This window comes from Nomascus leucogenys, chromosome X, assembly GCF_006542625.1.
Source record: "Nomascus leucogenys isolate Asia chromosome X, Asia_NLE_v1, whole genome shotgun sequence".
Classification (NCBI taxonomy): domain Eukaryota; kingdom Metazoa; phylum Chordata; class Mammalia; order Primates; family Hylobatidae; genus Nomascus; species Nomascus leucogenys.
The window spans coordinates 45392117-45410323 of NC_044406.1; the positions used below are offsets into that span (position 1 = coordinate 45392117).

The 18207-nt window shown below is 39.1% G+C and overlaps 1 pseudogene; it reads left to right on the plus strand.

Moving 5' to 3' along the window:
• The first annotated feature begins 9468 nt into the window (after positions 1-9468).
• Positions 9469-10251, plus strand: LOC100593589 (annotated as a pseudogene).
• Positions 10252-18207: the final 7956 nt, after the last annotated feature.

Below are 18207 nucleotides of genomic sequence, written 5' to 3' on the forward strand. Positions count from 1 at the left end.
GTACCTCAGGGTAAACAAATAGTTGATAAGTACAAGTTTCTATCTATAGAAGTATTTCAACTAATAAATGAAAAAGAAATAATAAAAATAAAACATCACCATTTTGTAACACCTATCTAATTAATGATGTAGGTAATGGTCATTAGTGGCTATTAATGGCATAAAAAGAGAGCCAGACATTATATGCTTTCTAATGGAAACACCACATCACCTATAATAAATACGTGAGTAAATTTGTTTAACTATTAATTTAAAATAATTATAACAACTTTTCATATTTAAAATGGGTATACAATTAAAACATTAAACAAAACCATGAGCAAGTGTGTCCATTGGATAGTAAAACTAAGCTAAGGACCAAGGTTGGATAAAGATATAGATATTGAATAACTGAAATTTCTTAGAAAATACAGCTTCCAAATCAACAAATGGAAAATTTTATCTATCCAAAAGAAGGTATAAGAAAAGGAACAAATAATAATTACACAAGTAACTTCAAATACGTTAGTAATCAAAATAAATGTAACTCTTTATTAAAAGAGTGGGCCATTTAAAAATTCAAGTATGTAAGACACACATCAAAAAATAAAGCCACCAGAAATGTTGACAATAAAGGAATGAAAAACATTATGCAGGGTAGAACAAGATGGCACAATAGAAGTCCCCACAAATTATACCCTCTGCAAGGACACCAATTTAACAACTATCTACACAAAAGAAAACCTTTGTAAGAACCAAAAATCAGGCAAGCACTCACAGTACCTTGTTCTAACTCTATATTGCTGAAAGAGGCACTGAAGAGGTAGAATAAACCGTTTTGAATTGCTGATGTCACTCCTCCCCCATCCCCTGGCAGTGGAGGCTTGGTGCAGAAAGACTTTCTGTGCCCTGGGGAGAGGGACAGCCAGCAATCCTTAGGCGATGAACTTTCGAGCTGCCTTTGTTAAAGCAGAAAGCAAAATGAGACAAAACTCAACTGACGCCCAACCACTGAGGATGCATTTAAACCTGCCCTAGCCAAAGGGGAATAGCCTGTCCCAGCAGTGGGAACTTGAGTTTCTGCAAGCCTTTCCACCATGGGCTAAAGTGCTCTGGGGCTCCAAATAAACTAGAAAGGCAGTCTAGGCCACAAGGACTGCAACACTAGGTGAGTGCCAGGGCTGAACCAGGCCCAGAGACAGTGAACAGGGTGGCGGGTGGCAGGTGGCGGGGGCGGGAACTTCACCTACTGAATCACCATCTGGGGCAGCTAAGGAATTGCTGGTATCACTCCTTCCCTAAGCCAAGGATGCACAGCTTGTGTCTCCAAAAGACATCCTCCCTATCATGGTAGCATCAGCTTCTACAATCCTCCTCCTTCCACAGTCATGGTGGAAGGCAAAGTGGGAGCAGGCAAGAAAAAAAAAAAGAGATCCCCTCCTTCTACTTGAGGAGAGGAGAGGGGAGAGTGGGAGGACTTTGTCTTGCTTCTTGGATACCACCTTAGCCACAGCAGGATAGGGCATTGATCAGAGTCATGAGGCCCCCATTACAGGCCCTACCACCTGGACATTTCCAGACACACCTTGGGCCAGAAGTGGACCCACTGCTTTGAAAGGTGTTACATGCAACCATGTGAAGCGACAACCAAACAGGCTTTGTGTGAGCAATAAAGCTTTTTAATCACTTGAGTGCAGGTGGACTGAGTCCAAAGAAGGAGTCAGCAAAGGGAGATGGGGGTGGGGCAGTTTTATAGGATTTGGGTAGGTAGTGGAAAATTACAGTTAAAGGGGGTTTTCTCTTGCGGGCAGGGGTGGGGGTTACAAGGTGCTTGGTGGAGAGCTGCTGAGATTCATTGTCCAGGAGAAGGAATGTCACAAGATCAATTTATCAGTTAAGGTGGGGCAGGAACAAATCACAATGGTGGAATGTTATCAGTTAAGGCAGGAACTGACTATTTCACTTCTTTTGTGATTCTTCAGTTACTTCAGGCCATCTGGATGTATACGTGCAGGTCACAGGGGTTATGATGGCTTAGCTTGGGCTCAAAGGCCTGACGAAAGGAAGGACCCAGTCCTGACAGGATGAATCACCTACTAATAGAAGAGCCCTTGAACTCTGACCAGCAGTGATACCCAGGTACTATGTTGAGTATACTATGATGGGTATGACACCAACCAGGCTCTTGGGGTCCCCAATTCCAGGACTTGGCTCTTGGATGGCATTTCTGGATCTGCTCAGGTCAAAGGGGAGCCCACTTCTCTGAAAGGTGAGTCTCAGGCCAGGCAGCATTCACCATAAGCTAACTAAAGAGCCCTTGGGCCTTGAGGGAACATCAGAGGTAATCTGGTAAAACTCCTTGTGGGCCTGAGGTGGCGGTGGCCACATGCTGTGTCAAAAATAAAAACTCTCTTGCCCCTTTGTTCAAATACACTCTCATAGCAACTGGCCAAAAAACACCCCTCTACACAAAAGTAAAATTGCTTTACTAAAAATCCTTTATTCAAGTGTTCAATTTCCTTAAAATTTTAAGCGTTATTCCTGGCATGGCCAGCAGTCACATGAAAAAATGCTCAATATCACTGATCATTAGAGAAACGCAAATCCAAACCACAATGAGATACCATCTCACACCAGTCAGAATGACTATTATTTAAAAAGTCAAAAAATAACAGACGCTGGGGAGGTTGTGGAGAAAAGGGAACACTTATACACTGTTAGTGGGAATGTAAATTAGTTCAACCATTGTGGAAGACAGTGTGGTGATTCCTCAAAGACCTAAAGACAGAATTACCATTTGACTCAGCAATCCCATTACTGGGTATATATGGAAAGGAATATAAATCATTCTATTACAAAGACACATGCACATGAATATTCAACGCAGCACTATTCACAAAAGCAAAGACATGACATGGAATCCGCCTAAATGCCCATGAATGATAGAGTGGATAAAGAAAATATGGTACATATACACCATGGAATACTATGCAGCCATAAAAGAGTACGAGATCATATCCTTTGCAGGGGCATGGATGGAACTGGAGGCCATCATACTTAGCAAACTAATTCATGAACAGGAAACCAAATACTGGATGTTCTCGCTTATAAGTGGGAGCTAAATGATGAGGGAAACAACATACACTAGGGCCTATTGGAAGGTGGAGGATGAGCAGAGGGAGAGGATCAGGAAAAATAACTAATGGATACTAGGCTTAATACCTGGGTTATGAAATAATCTATACAACGAGTCCCCATGACACAATGTTTACTATGTAACAAACCTACACATGTACCCCTGAACTGAAAATAAAAGTAAAAAAAAATTTTTTTTAAAAGAGAGAGAGAGTAGAAAGATGTTCACCAGAGGCTGGAAAAACTCGTGGGGGGGGTTGAGCTGGAAGTGGGGATGGTTAATGGGTACAGATATATTTAAAATGAATAGATAAGGCCTAGTATTTGTTAGCACAACAGGGTGTCTATAGTCAATAATAATTTAGATGTACATTTGAAAATAACTAAAAGAGTATAACTGGATTGTAAAACAAAGGATAAATACTTGCAGGGATGGACACCCCATCTTCCATGATGTGATTTTTATGCATTGCATACCTTATCAAGACATCTCATATACCCCATAAACATACATACCTATCCACAAAATTATCAACAAAAATTTAAAAACCCATGCAAATACTAACTATGAAAAGATGTTAAATTATATTCATATAAGTCAAAATTGGAAGCCAAAAGCATTAACTGTAATAAAGACAGATAACTAGCAATAATATAATGAAATGAAAATTGTACCAGAAAGATATTTGTTTTCAACTTGTATGAAACTGACAATGTTGCCTCAACGGATATACAGCAAAACTCCACAATCATAATAGGAGATTTAAAATCATCTCTACTATAAATTGATAGATCAACAAGATAAAAAATTTTTAAGGGTGTAGAATCTGTGATATTGCAAAATATATATTTGGTCTTTGTCCCTATTTCCTTACATACAGCTACCAAAACCCTTGGATTCTCTAAGATGATGAGAATCTTTTGTATACTAATGAGATGACTGGTAGCTGGGGCCCCTAAATATCTTCAGGAAGGAGGGTAGTCAATGGAAATACCAACATATTATTAAAGGGTTGTGATATTTAGCCCCACCTCCCAACCTCTGGGGAGGGAAGAGGGGCTGAAGGTTGAGTTGATCCCTAATGGCCAATGATTTAGTTAATCATACCTACACATGAAGCTGGTTCAGAGAGCTTCTAGATATCTGAACACATGGAAGTTCCTGGAGTGTGGCATGCTCAGAAAGGGGATGAAAACTCTCTTCCTCTTCCCACATGTTTGCCCTGTGCAGCTCTTCCATCTGGCTATTTATCTGTATCCTTTTTAATATCCTTTATAATAAATTGGTAAGCATAAGTAAAGTATTTCCCTGAGCTCTGTGCAATGCGCTAGCAAATTGATAGGATCCAAGGAGAAAGTCATGGGAACTCCAATTTACTGCTGATAGGTCGAAAGTACAGATCAAACCTGGGGTTTGTGTCTATTGTCTGAAGTGGGGGACAGTCTTGTGGGACTGAGCCCTCAACCTATGGAATTTGACAGTAATGTCAGAATTGAATTGGAGGACACATAGCTTGTGTCCTCTGGAGTATCTGGTGTCCATGTGCTATGTGTTGAGTGTGAAAGTAGAGAGCAGAAAGGAAAAACAGGGTTTTTTCCTCTTACAAGAAGGAATTTTGTTATTCAAAGGAACAACAAAATTAATTACCATTCAATAAATATAAAATATGCATTATTTCCAAATATAGATGGAATATTTATAAAAACTAATCACTTAATAGGACTTAAAGTTTCTAAAAAGTGTAAAAGATCTGTTATCATATTGACTATGTTCTTCCTTGATCACAATAAAATTGAATTAGAAATCAAGCACCAGATAAAGGTGGTTAAAAACACAATGTTTGTAAACTTAAAAATGTTCCTGGAACTAACTCGTGCTTAATAAGAAACAATGAAAATTGCAAAATAGAAATTTAGACCTGAATGGCAATGAAAATACTACATTTCAAAACTTGTAATATGTAGCTAAAGCAGTGTTTAGAGAGAAATTTATAGTCTAAAATGTATTTATTTAAAAATGAAAAAGATTGAAAATAAAGACGTTAATTGAAAATAAAAAAGTTGTGTTCTCTTTCAGAAACTAGAAAAGGAATGACAGATATTCAGTTAATATGGAAGAAATAGAGACTTTATGGGACTAAGAAACTTAAAAAAAATCTTCCTTGAAACAAGAACAGAAACTACAAAAAAATCACATTCAGGAAACAACAATAAGAACAAAGAAAAACATGGAAAGTTTTCAATAAAATGGAGTGTAATTTTGAGAAAAATTTCCTGGAAAACAGTAACAAGACAACTTTATGAAAATGGGAGATGAAAGATAAGCTACCTGTGGAGGTTTCACATCTAAATAATAGGAATTCATAAGGAAAGACAAAGAGATGCAGAGAACAAAGAAAACAGCGCAGAAGTCATGGATGAAACGATTTAAGAATGTTTCCCATATCCGAAAGACCTGTTTCACAACTAAATGGATCAATCAATTGAAGGGCTCAAACCTAGGCATGTCTTCATAAAATTTTAGAGCACTGGAGATCCTGCAGCTTCCAAAGAGGAGAAAAGGAAAAGGTTTAACAGGAATGTAAAAGAGTCAGAATAGCATTGGAGTTCTAACCAGCAACAGTGAAAGCCCAAAACCAATGGAGCAGCATCATTCTTAGAAAATAATTATAATCAAGGATTTAACAGGCAGCTAAACTATCAAATAAGTGTGAGGGTAGCATAAAGGCAGTTTTTTCCCAACATGAAAGATCTCAACCATTTTTGCCTCCCAGAAAGTGAGGGAGTAAATCAAGAAAGAGGAAAACATGGGATTCAAGTAATGGGGGCTGATATAAGAAAGAAGGAAGGAAATTCCCCCTATTACTGCTGACGTGAAATCTCAGAAAGACAATTGCAGATTAGGGAGAGAGCAATCACTAGTTTCCAGAAGGGATTTCTTCAAGAAGATGAAAAAAAAAGAATCCAATATTATATTATTCTATTATGAGGCTATTTACACAATGGAGCATAATTTTAGGGGGAAGCATTTGCGAACAAAACAAAAAGATATCAACTACAAGAAAACAAAAGATTATGCAGGAAAAAAATATTCCAAGATAAATAGCGTTTATATAGACCCAATAATAACTCAATTATGGTTAAATTATTATGATTTAACCAAAGAAACCATATAACTGTTCTGGAAGGACAGGACACAGGGAAAATAGGGCATGAGGGAATGTAGTGGGGATTGAGTAATAACTAAACCCAGATACCAATATTCCGTATTGGGAAATCAATGGATAATATTTAAAACTTCACAAGCAAAAAGTAGCAATATAAGCCATGTTTTTAAGATACATGAATCATAAGTAATAGCTAAAAGAATGAACATGGTTGCTTCTAGGGAGCAGGAATGGGGAAGGTGTGGCAGGACAGTGTTATTTGTTATGAAACAATCTATTTGCACAACTCTGTGACTTTTCCAAATGTATGCATACACACACACACACACACAAAACTTTTATAAAGACAATACTAAATAAATATAAAAAGACTAACATTGCAAATAAGTTGGAATAAAGGGGACAAGAGCTGTAAAAATAAAGTGGAAAACTGCATAGGATCAACAAAAATAAAAACTGTTACGAAATCTATAAATTGAACATATCTCTAGTAATACTGAACAAAAAAAAGGAAATTATATGAAAAGCACACAAGTAAACAATATTAGGAACAATGAGATATAACATTACAAACAAGGAGTTTTCTAACATTAAAAGATAAAGAGAATATAAATAATATATTTAGAAACAGATGAAATAATTTCTTTTTTAAATTGCATACTGAGTTGCATATATGAATTATTAAGTTGCATATATCATGCTATTTTCTCATGTTTCTTAATGTACACTGCTTTTTTTACTATTATAATTTTTCTTTTCTTTTTTTAAAATTTTACTTTAAGTTCTGGGATACATGTGCAGAACGTGCAGGTTTGCTACGTAGGTATACATGTGCCATGGTGATTTGCTGCACCTATCAATCCGTCATATAAGTTTTAAGCCCCACATGCATTAGCTATTAGTCCTAATGCTCTGCCTTCCACCCCCTGATAGACCTGGTGTGTGATGTTCCCCTCCCTGTGTCCATGTGTTCTCATTGTTTAACTCCCACTTATGAGTAAGAACATGCAGTGTTCGGTTTTCTCTTCCTGTGTTAGTTTGCTGAGAATGATGGTTTCCAGCTTCATCCATGTCCCTGCAAAGGACATGAACTCACTCTTTTTTATGGCTGCATAGTATTCCGTGGTGTATATATGCCACATTTTCTTTATCCAGTCTATCATCGATGGGCATTTGGGTTGGTTCCAAGTCTTTGCTGTCATAAATAGTGCTGCAATAAACATGTGTGACATGTGTCTTTATAGTAGAATGATTTATAATTCTTTGGGTATATACCCCGTAATTGGACTGGCAGGTCAAATGGTATTTCTGGTTCTAGATCCTTGAGGACTGGCCGCACTGTCTTCCACAATGGTTGAACTAATTTACACTCCCACCAACAGTGTAAAAGCGTTCCTTTATCCACAGCCTCGTCAGCATCTGTTGTTTCCTTATTTTTTAATGATTGCCATTCTAACTGGATGAGATGGTATCTCATGTGGCTTTGATTTGCATTTCTCTAATGACCAGTGATGATGAGCTTTTTTTCATATGCTTGTTGGCTGCATAAATGTCTTCTTTTGAGAAGTGTCTGTTCATATCCTTCACCCACTTTTTGATGGGGTTGTTTGTTTTTTTCTTGTAAATTTATTTATGTTCCTTGTAGATTCCGGATAATAGCCCAATGGAACAGAATAGAGGCCTCAGAAATAACACTACACATCTACAACCATCTGATCTTCGACAAACCTGACAAAAACAAGCAATAGGGAAAGGATTCCCTACTTAATAAATGGTGCTGGGAAAAAACTGGCTAGCCATATGCAAAACTGAAACTGGACCCCTTCCTTATACCTTACACAAAAATTAACTCAAGATGAATTAAAGACGTAAATGTAAAACCTGAAACCATAAAAACCCTAGAAGAAATCCTAGGCAATACCATTCACGACATAGGCATGGGCAAACACTTCATGACTAAAACACCAAAAGCAATTGCAACCAAACCAAAATTGACAAATGGGATCTAATTAAACTAAAGAGCTTCTGCACAGCAAAAGAAACTACCATCAGAGTGAACAGGTAACCTACAGAATGGGAGGAAATTTTTGCAATCTATCCATCTGACAAAGATGAAATAATTTCTAAGAAAATGTAAATTATAAAAAAATTGACTCGATATCAAATAACCGCTGAAAGTTTTCAGAAGTAATCAACTGTCTTATTCAAAATATATCAGGCCCCATTAATTTTACAGGCAATTTTTATCAACTTTCAAGGAATACATTCTCCCTATGTTATATAAACTGTTCCAGAGAACATAAGAACTCATTTATGAGGCTAATAAAAACTTGATAACAAAAATGGAATAAAAACAGTGCAAAAAATTAAGCCATTCTCACTTATAAACATAGATACTAAAGTTCTAAAAGCTGACAGTGCAAATTTAAAAATATATTATACCAATGTTTTAGTTTTCTATTGCTGTGTAACAAATAATCACACAATGTAGCGGTTTGAAACAACATTCATTTACTATCTCAGTTTCTGTAGTTCAGAAATTCAGACACAGCCTAACTAGATTCTCTGCTTAGGGTCTCATAGGCTGCAGTTAACTTGTTGACCAGAGCTGGGTCCCATTTGAGTGTTGGAGTCTTCTTCCAAGCTCAAGGCAGAACTCATTTTCTTGAAGCTGTGGAACTCATAGGGTCATGTTTCTTCAAGGCCAGCAGCGGAATCCCTCTAATCACTAGACCCTCTTTTAAAGAACTTGCCTGAGTAGGTCAAGCCCACCCAGGAAATCTCTCTTTTAATGAACTCAAAGTCAACTGAATAGGGATTTTAATTGCACCTGAAAAATCCCTTTGCTTTGCCAAATTCTATTGGTTAGAAGCAAGTTATATGTTCCACTCACACTCAAGGGGAGATGATTACACAAAGGCATGGATACCAGGGAGTGGGAATCACAGGGGCCATCTTAGAATTCTACTTAGGACAACCAGGTAGAGTTTATCCCAGGAATAAGTAGAGTACATTCCAGTGATGCAAGGATGATTAAAGGTTAAAAAGTCTATTAATGGTCATCATTCTAGGTCTCAGCCTCTCCCCATGGTGTTCGCCCGCTTGCTCTGAGGCTCATGAAGCCAAAACCGGCTAGACTTTCCTACTTTCCACCCACCTGTAGTCGCCTTGTTGCCACTCCACCACCATGTTCAAGGCGTGCCTGGTCCAGGGCTCCATCCTGAAGAAGGTGTTGGAGGCACTCAAGGACCTCATCAACGAGGCCTGCTGGGACATCTGCTCGAGTGGTGCGAACCTGCAGAGCATGGACTCGTCGCACGTCTCCTTGGTGCAGTTGAGCCTGCTGTCTGAGGGCTTTGACACTTACCGCTGCAACTGCAACCTGGCCATGGGGGTGAACCTCAATATTATGGCCAAAATACTAAAATGGGCTGGCAATGAAGATATCATTACACTAAGGACTGAAGATAACATGGATACCTTGGTGCTAGTATTTGAAGCTTCAAATCAGGAGAAGGTTTCAGACTATGAAATTAAGTTGATGGATTTGGATGTTGAACAAATTGGAATTGCAGAACAAGAGTACCACTCTGTAGTAAAGACGCCTTCTGGTGAATTTGCATGTATATACCGAGATCTCAGCCATATTGGAGATGCTGTTGTAATTTCCTGTGTAAAAGATGGAATTAAATTTTCTGCAAGTGGAGACCTTGGAAATGGAAACAAATTGTCACAGACAAGTACTGTCGATAAAGAGGAGGAAGATGTTACCATGGAGATGAATGAACCAGTTCAACTAACTTTTGCACTGAGGTACCTGAACTTTCTTACAAAAGCCACTCCACTCTCTTCAATGGTGATACTCAATATGTCTGCAGAGATACACCTTGTTGTAGACTATAAAATTGCTGATATGGGACACTTAAAGTACTACTTGGCTCCCAAGATCAAGGATGAAGAAGGACCTTAGCCATTCTTTAAATTCAAGAAAATAAAACTAAGCTCTTTGAGAACTACTTCTGAGATGCCAGCATATATTGAAGTCTTTTCTGCCACCAAATTTCTACCTCTAAGTACATATGTAGATATTGTTTTCTGTAAGTAAACTTTTTCTCTATTCTCTGCAATTTGTTTAAAGAATAAAGTCCAAAGTCAGTAAGATCTGGTCTAGTTAACCTAGAAGTATTTTTGTCTCTTAGAAATACTTGTGATTTTTACAATACAAAAGGGTCTTGACTCTAAATGCAGTTTTAAGAATTGTTTTTGCTACAGCTCCCAGTGTGGGCAATGCAGAAGACAGGCGATTTCTGCATTTCCAACTGAGGTACCCGGTTCATCTCACTGGGGAGTGTCGGACAGTGGGTGCAGGACAGTGGGTGCAGTGCACCGAGCATGAGCCGAAGCAGGGTGAGGCATTGCCTCACCCAGGAAGCGCAAGGGGTCAGGGAATTCCCTTTCCTAGTCAAAGAAAGGGGTGACAGACAGCACCTAGAAAATCGGGTCACTCCCACCCTAATATTGTGCTTTTCCAAGGGTCTTAGCAAACGGCACACCAGGAGATTATATCCCGTGCCTGGCTTGGAGGGTCCTATGCCCACGGAGCCTCACTCATTGCTAGCACAGCAGTCTGAGATCAAACTGCGAGGCAGCAGTGAGGCTGGGGGAGGGACGCACACCATTGCCAAGGCTTGAGTAGGTAAACAAAGCAGCTGAGAAGCCCAATTTGGGTGGAGCCCACCTCAGCTCAAGGAGGCCTGCCTGCCTCTGTAGACTCCACCTCTAGGGGCAGGGCGTAACCAAACAAAAGGCAGTGGAAACCTCTGCAGACTTAAATGTCCCTGTCTGACAGCTTTGAAGAGAGTAGTGGTTCTCCCAGCACGCAGCTTGAGATCTGAGAACGGACAGACTGCCTCCTCAAGTGGATCCCTGACCCCCGAGTAGCCTAACTGGGAGGCACCACCCAGTAGGGGAAGACTGAAACCTCACACGGACGGGTACTCCTCTCAGACAAAACTTCCAGAGGAATGATCGGGCAGCAACATTTGCTGTTCACCAATATCCACTGTTCTGCAGCCTTCGCAGCTGATACCCAGGCAAACAGGATCTGGAGTGGACCTCCAGCAAACTCCAACAGACCTGCAGCTGAGGGTCCTGACTGTTAGAAGCAGAAAGGACATCCACACCAAAACCCCATCTGTACGTCACCATCATCAAAGACCAAAGGTAGATAAAACCACAAAGATGGGGAAAAAAACAGAGCAAAAAAGTGGAAACTCTAAAAATCAGAGAGCCTCTCCTCCTCCAAAGGAACACAGCTCCTCACCAGCAATGGAACAAAGCAAAAACCTTGAAAAAAAGTTAGACAAATGGCTATCTAGAATAACCAATGCAGAGAAGTCCTTGAAAGACCTGATGGAGCTGAAAACCAGGGCACAAGAACTACGTGATGAATGCACAAGTCTCAGTAGCCAATTTGATGAACGGGAAGAAAGGAAACAGTGACTGAAGATCAAATGAATGAAATGAAGCAAGAAGAGAAATTTAGAGAAAAAAGAATAAAAAGAAATGAACAAAGCCTCCGAGAAATATGGGACTATGTGAAAAGACAAAATCTACGTCTGATTGGTGTACCTAAAAGTGATGGGGAGAATGGAACCAAGTTGAAAAACACCCTGCAGGATATTATCCAGGAGAACTTCCCCAACCTCGCAAGGCAGGCCAACATTCAAATTCAGGAAATACAGAGAATGCCACAAAGATACTCCTTGAGAAGAGCAACTCTAAGACACATAATTGTCAGATTCACCAAAGTTGAAATGAAGGAAAAAATGTTAAGGGCAGCCAGAGAGAAAGGTCAGGTTACCAACAAGGGAAAGCCCATCAGACTAACAGCTGATCTATTGGCAGAAACTCTACAAGCCAGAAGAGAGTGGGGGCCAATATTCAACATTCTTAAAGAAAAGAATTTTCAACCCAGAATTTCATATCCAGCCAAACTAAGCTTCATAAGTGAAGGAGAAATAAAATCCTTTACAGACAAGCAAATGCTGAGAGATTTTGTCACAACCAGGCCTGCCCTACAAGAGCTCCTGAAGGAAGCACTAAACATGGAAAGGAACAACCAGGACCAGCCACTGCAAAAACATGCCAAATTGTAAAGACCATCAGGAAGGCTAGGAAGAAACTACATCAACTAACGAGCAAAATATCCAGCTAACATCATAATGACAGGATCAAATTCACACATAACAATATTAATGTTAAATGTAAATGGGCTAAATGCTCCAATTAAAAGACACAGACTGGCAAATTGGATAAAGAGTCAAGACCCATCAGTGTGCTGTATTCAGGAAACCCATCTCACGTGCAGAGACACACATAGCCTCAAAATAAAGGGATGGAGGAAGATCTACCAAGCAAATGAAAAACAAAAAAAGGCAGGGGTTGCAATCCTAGTCTCTGATAAAGCAGACTTTAAACCAACAAAGATCAAAAGAGACAAAAAAGGCCATTACATAATGGTAAAGAGATCAATTCAACAAGAAGAGCTAACTATCTAAATATATATGCACCCAATATAGGAGCACCCAGATTCATAAAGCAAGTCCTTAGAGACCTACAAAGAGACTTAGACTCCCACAAAATAATAATGGGAAACTTCAACATCCCACTGTCAACATTAGACAGATCAATGAGACAGAAAGTTAACAAGGATATCCAGGAATTCAACTCAGCTCTGCACCAAGCAGACCTAATAGGCATCTACAGAACTCTCCACCCCAAATCAATGGAATATACATTCTTTATAGCACCACACCACATCTATTCCAAAATTGACCACATAGCTGGAAGTAAAGCACTCCTCAGCAAATGTAAAAGAACAGAAATTATAACAAACTGTCTCTCAGACCACAGTGCAATCAAATTAGAACTTAGGATTAAGAAACTCACTGAAAACCGCTCAACTACATGGAAACTGAACAACCTGCTCCTGAATGACTACTGGGTACATAACGAAATGAAGGCAGAAATAAAGATGTTCTTTGAAACCAATGAGAACAAAGACACAACATACCAGAATCTCTGGGACACATTCAAAGCAGTGTGTAGAGGGAAACTTAAAGCACAAATGCCCACAAGAGACAGCAGGAAAGATCTAAAATTGACACCCTAACATCACAATTAAAAGAACTAGAGAATCAAGCGCAAACACATTCAAAAGCTAGCAGAAGGCAAGAAATAACTAAGATCAGAGCAGAACTGAAGGAAATAGAGACACAAAAAACTCTTCAAAAAATCAATGAATCGAGGTGCTGGTTTTTTGTAAAGATGAACAAAATGGATAGACCGCTAGCAAGACTAATAAAGAAGAAAAGAGAGAAGAGTCAAATAGACGCAATAAAAAATGATAAAGGGGATATCACCACCGATCCCACAGAAATACAAACTACCATCAGAGAATACTATAAACACCTCTATGCAAATAAACTAGAAAATCTAGAAGAAATGGATAAATTCCTCGACACATACACCCTCTCAAGACTAAACCAGGAAGAAGTTGAATCTCTGAATAGACCAATAAGAGGGTCTGAAATTGAGGCAATAATTAATAGCTTACCAACCAAAGAAAGTTCAGGACCAGATGGATTTACAGCCGAATTGTACCAGAGGTACAAGGAGGAGCTGGTACCATTCCTTCTGAAACTATTCCAATCAATAGAAAAAGAGGGAATCCGCCCTAACTCATTTTTTGAGGCCAGCATCATCCTGATACCAAAGCCTGGCGGGGACACAACAAAAAAAGAGAATTTGAGACCAATATCCCTGATGAACATCAATGCAAAAATCCTCAAGAAAATACTGGCAAACTGAATCCAGGAGCACACCAAAAAGCTTATCCACCATGATCAAGTGGGCTTCATCCCTGGGATGCAAGCCTGGTTCAACATATGCAAATCAATAAATGTAATCCAGCATATAAACAGAACCAATGACAAAAACCACATGATTTTCTCAATAGATGCAGAAAAGGCCTTTGACAAAATTCAACAACCCTTCATGCTAAAAACTCTCAATAAATTAGGTTTTGATGAGACATATCTCAAAATAATGAGCTATCTATGAAAAACCCACAGCCAATATCATACTGAATGGGCAAAAGCTGGACGCATTCCCTTTGAAAACTGGCACAAGACAAGGATGCCGTCTCTCACCACTCCTATTCAAGGTAGTGTTGGAAGTTCTAGCCAGGGCAGTCAGGTAGGAGAAGGAAATACAGGATATTCAATTAGGAAAATAGGAAGTCAAATTGTCCCTGTTTGCAGATGACATGATCGTATATTTAGAAAACCCCATCATCTCAGCCCAAAATCTCCTTAAGCTAATAGGCAACTTCAGCAAAGTCTCAGGATACAAAATCAATGTGCAAAAATCACAAGCATTCTTATACACCAATAACAGACAAACAGAGAGCCAAATCATGAGTGAACTCCCATTCACAATTGCTTCAAAGAGAATAAAATACCTAGGAATCCAACTTACAAGGGATGTGAAGGACCTTTTCAAGGAGAACTACAAACCACTGCTCAATGAAATAAAAGAGGATACCAACAAATGGAAGAATATTCCATGCTCATGGGTAGGAAGAATCAATATCGTGAAAATGGCCATACTGCCCAAGGTAAGTTATAGATTCAGTGCCATCCCCATCAAGCTACCAATGACTTTCTTCACAGAATTGGAAAAAACTACTTTAAACTTCATATGGAACCAAAAAAGAGCCCACATCACCAAGTCAATCCTAAGCCAAAAGAACGAAGCTGGAGGCATCACGCTACCTGACTTCAAACTATACTACAAGGCTACAGTAACCAAAACAGCATGGTACTGGTACCAAAACAGAGATATAGACCAATGGAACAGAACAGAGGCCTCAGAAATAATTCCACATATCTACAACTATCTGATATTTGACAAACCTGACAAAAACAAGCAATGGGGAAAGGATTCCCTATTTAATAAATGGTGCTGGGAAAACTGGCTAGCCATATATAGAAAGCTGAAACTGGATCCCTTCCTTACACCTTATACAAAAAATAATTCAAGATGGATTAAAGACTTAAATGTTTGATCTAAAACCATAAAAACCCTAGAAGAAAACCTAGGCAATACCATTCACGACATAGGCGTGGACAAGGACTTCATGACTAAAACACCAAAAGCAATGGCAACAAAAGCCAAAATTGACAAATGGGATCTAATTAAACTAAAGAGCTTCTGCACAGCAAAAGAAACCACCATCAGAGTGAACAGGCAACCTAGAGAATGGGAGAAAATTTTCACAACCTACTCATCTGACAAAGGGCTAATATCCAGAGTCTACAAAGAACTTGAACAAATTTACAAGAAAAAATCAAACAACCCCGTCAAAAAGTAGGCAAAGGATAGGAACAGATACTTCTCAAAAGAAGACATTCATGCAGCCAAAAAAAGACTTGAAAAAATGCTCATCATCACTGGCCATCAGAGAAATGCAAATCAAAACCACAATGAGATACCATCTCACGCCAGTTAGAATGGCGATCATTAAAAAGTCAGGAAACAACAGGTGCTGGAGAGGATGTGGAGAAATAAGAACACTTTTACACTGTTGGTGGGACTGTAAACTAGTTCAACCATTGTGGAAGTCAGTGTGGCGATTCCTCAGGGATCTCGAACTAGAAATACCATTTGACCCAGCCATCCCATTACTGGGTATATACCCAAAGGACTATAAATCATGCTGCTATAAAGACACACACACGAATGTTTACTGCGGCGCTATTCACAATAGCAAAGACTTGGAACCAACCCAAATGTCCAACAACGATAGACTGGATTAAAAAAATGTGGTTGGGCCAGGTGCGGTGGCTCACGCTTGTAATCCCAGCACTTTGGGAGGCCGAGGCGGGCGGATCACGAGGTCAGGAGATCGAGACCACAGTGAAACCCCGTCTCTACTAAAAATACAAAAAGTAGCCGGGCATGGTGGCGGGCGCCTGTAGTCCCAGCTACTCGGAGAGGCTGAGGCAGGAGAACGGCGTGAACCTGGGAGGCAGAGCTTGCAGTGAGCCGAGATTGCACCACTGCACTCCAGCCTGGGTGACAGAGCGAGATGCCATCTCAAAAAAAAAAAAAAAAAAAAAAGAAAATGTGGCACATATACACCATGGAATACTATGCAGCCATAAAAAATGATGAGTTCATGTCCTTTGTAGGGACTTGGATGAAACTGGAAACCATCATTCTCAGCAAACTATCGCAAGGACAATAAACCAAACGCCGCATGTTCTCACTCATAGGTGGGAATTGAACAATGAGAACACATGGACACAGGAAGGGGAACATCACACACTGGGGCCTGTTGTGGGGTGGGAGGAGGGGGAAGGGGGAGGGATAGCATTAGGAGATATACCTAATGCTAAATGACGAGTTAATGGGTGCAGCACACCAACATGGCACATGTAGACCTATGTAAGAAACCTGCACGTCGTGCACGTGTACCCTAAAACTTAAAGTATAATTAAAAAAAATAAATAAATAATTGTTGTTGAATTTAAACAAAGTTACTTGAATTTCAAAAAGTCTATTAATGTAATAAATATGCTATATTAACAGATAAAAGTAGAAATATCATATAGAGTGATATCAAAAACATATTCAATAAAAGTCAATGCAGAAAAAAATCCTTTAGCAAATTCAGAAAAAAGGTAACTTCTCTAACCTAATAAAAGTATCTATCACAATTTATGGGAAACATCCTTTGAAAAATTGGAAACATGCCCATAAAACTTAAGAACAAGACAGAGGTGGCTGCCATGTTGTTTTTTTTTAAATAGACTTTAATTTTTTAGAGCAGTTTTAGGTTCACAGCAAAATTGAGCAGAAGGTCCTGAGATGTCCCATATAACCCCTTCCCCCAAATGTGCACAGCCTCCCCCTCTAGCAACATCCCCCGACCCCACCATGCCAGAGAGTTACATTTGTTACAACTGATGAACCTACATTGACACATCATATCATTATCACTTAAAGTTTGTAGTTTACATTAGGGTTCGCACTTGGCGTTGTACATTCTACGGGTTTGGGCAAATATATAATGACATGTATTTACCATTATAGTATCATACAGAGTAGTCTTACTGCCCTAAAAATTCTCTGTGCCCTGGCTATTCATCCCTTTCTTCCCTCTAAACCCTGGAAACCACTGATCTTTTTACTTGTCTTCATAGTTTTGCCTTCACAGAACGTCAAAGAGTTGTAATTATACATTATAGATCCATTTCAGATTGGCTTCTTTCACTTAGTAATATGCATTTAAGCTTCATCCATGTCTTTCAATGGGTTAATAATTCATTTCTTCTTAAAACTGAATACTATTCCATTGTATGAGTATAACACAGTTTATTCACTTACCTACTGAAGGATATCTTGGTTGCTTCCACGTTTTGGCAATTACAAATAAAGCTGCTAAAAACATTCATGTGCAGGTTTTTGTGTGGACATGTTTTCAACTCCTTTGGGTAAACAGCAAGGAGCATGATTGCTGGATCATATGGTAAGAGAATGTTTTATAAGAAACTGCCAAATATTTTCTAAAATGGATGTAACCCTTTGCAGTTCCATCAGCAGTGAATGAGAAGTCCTGTTGCTCTACATTCTCACCAGCATTTGGTGTTGCCAGTGTTTTGGATTTTCACTATTTTAATAGGCATGTAGGGCTATCTCAATGTTGTTTTAATTTGCATATCTCTGAAGACATATTACATGGAGCATCTTTTCAAGTGTGTATTTGGGATCTATGCATCTTTGTTGGTAAGGTTTCTGTTAAGGTCTTGACCCATTTTTAAAAATCAGGTTGTTCATTTTCTTATTGTTAAATTTTAAA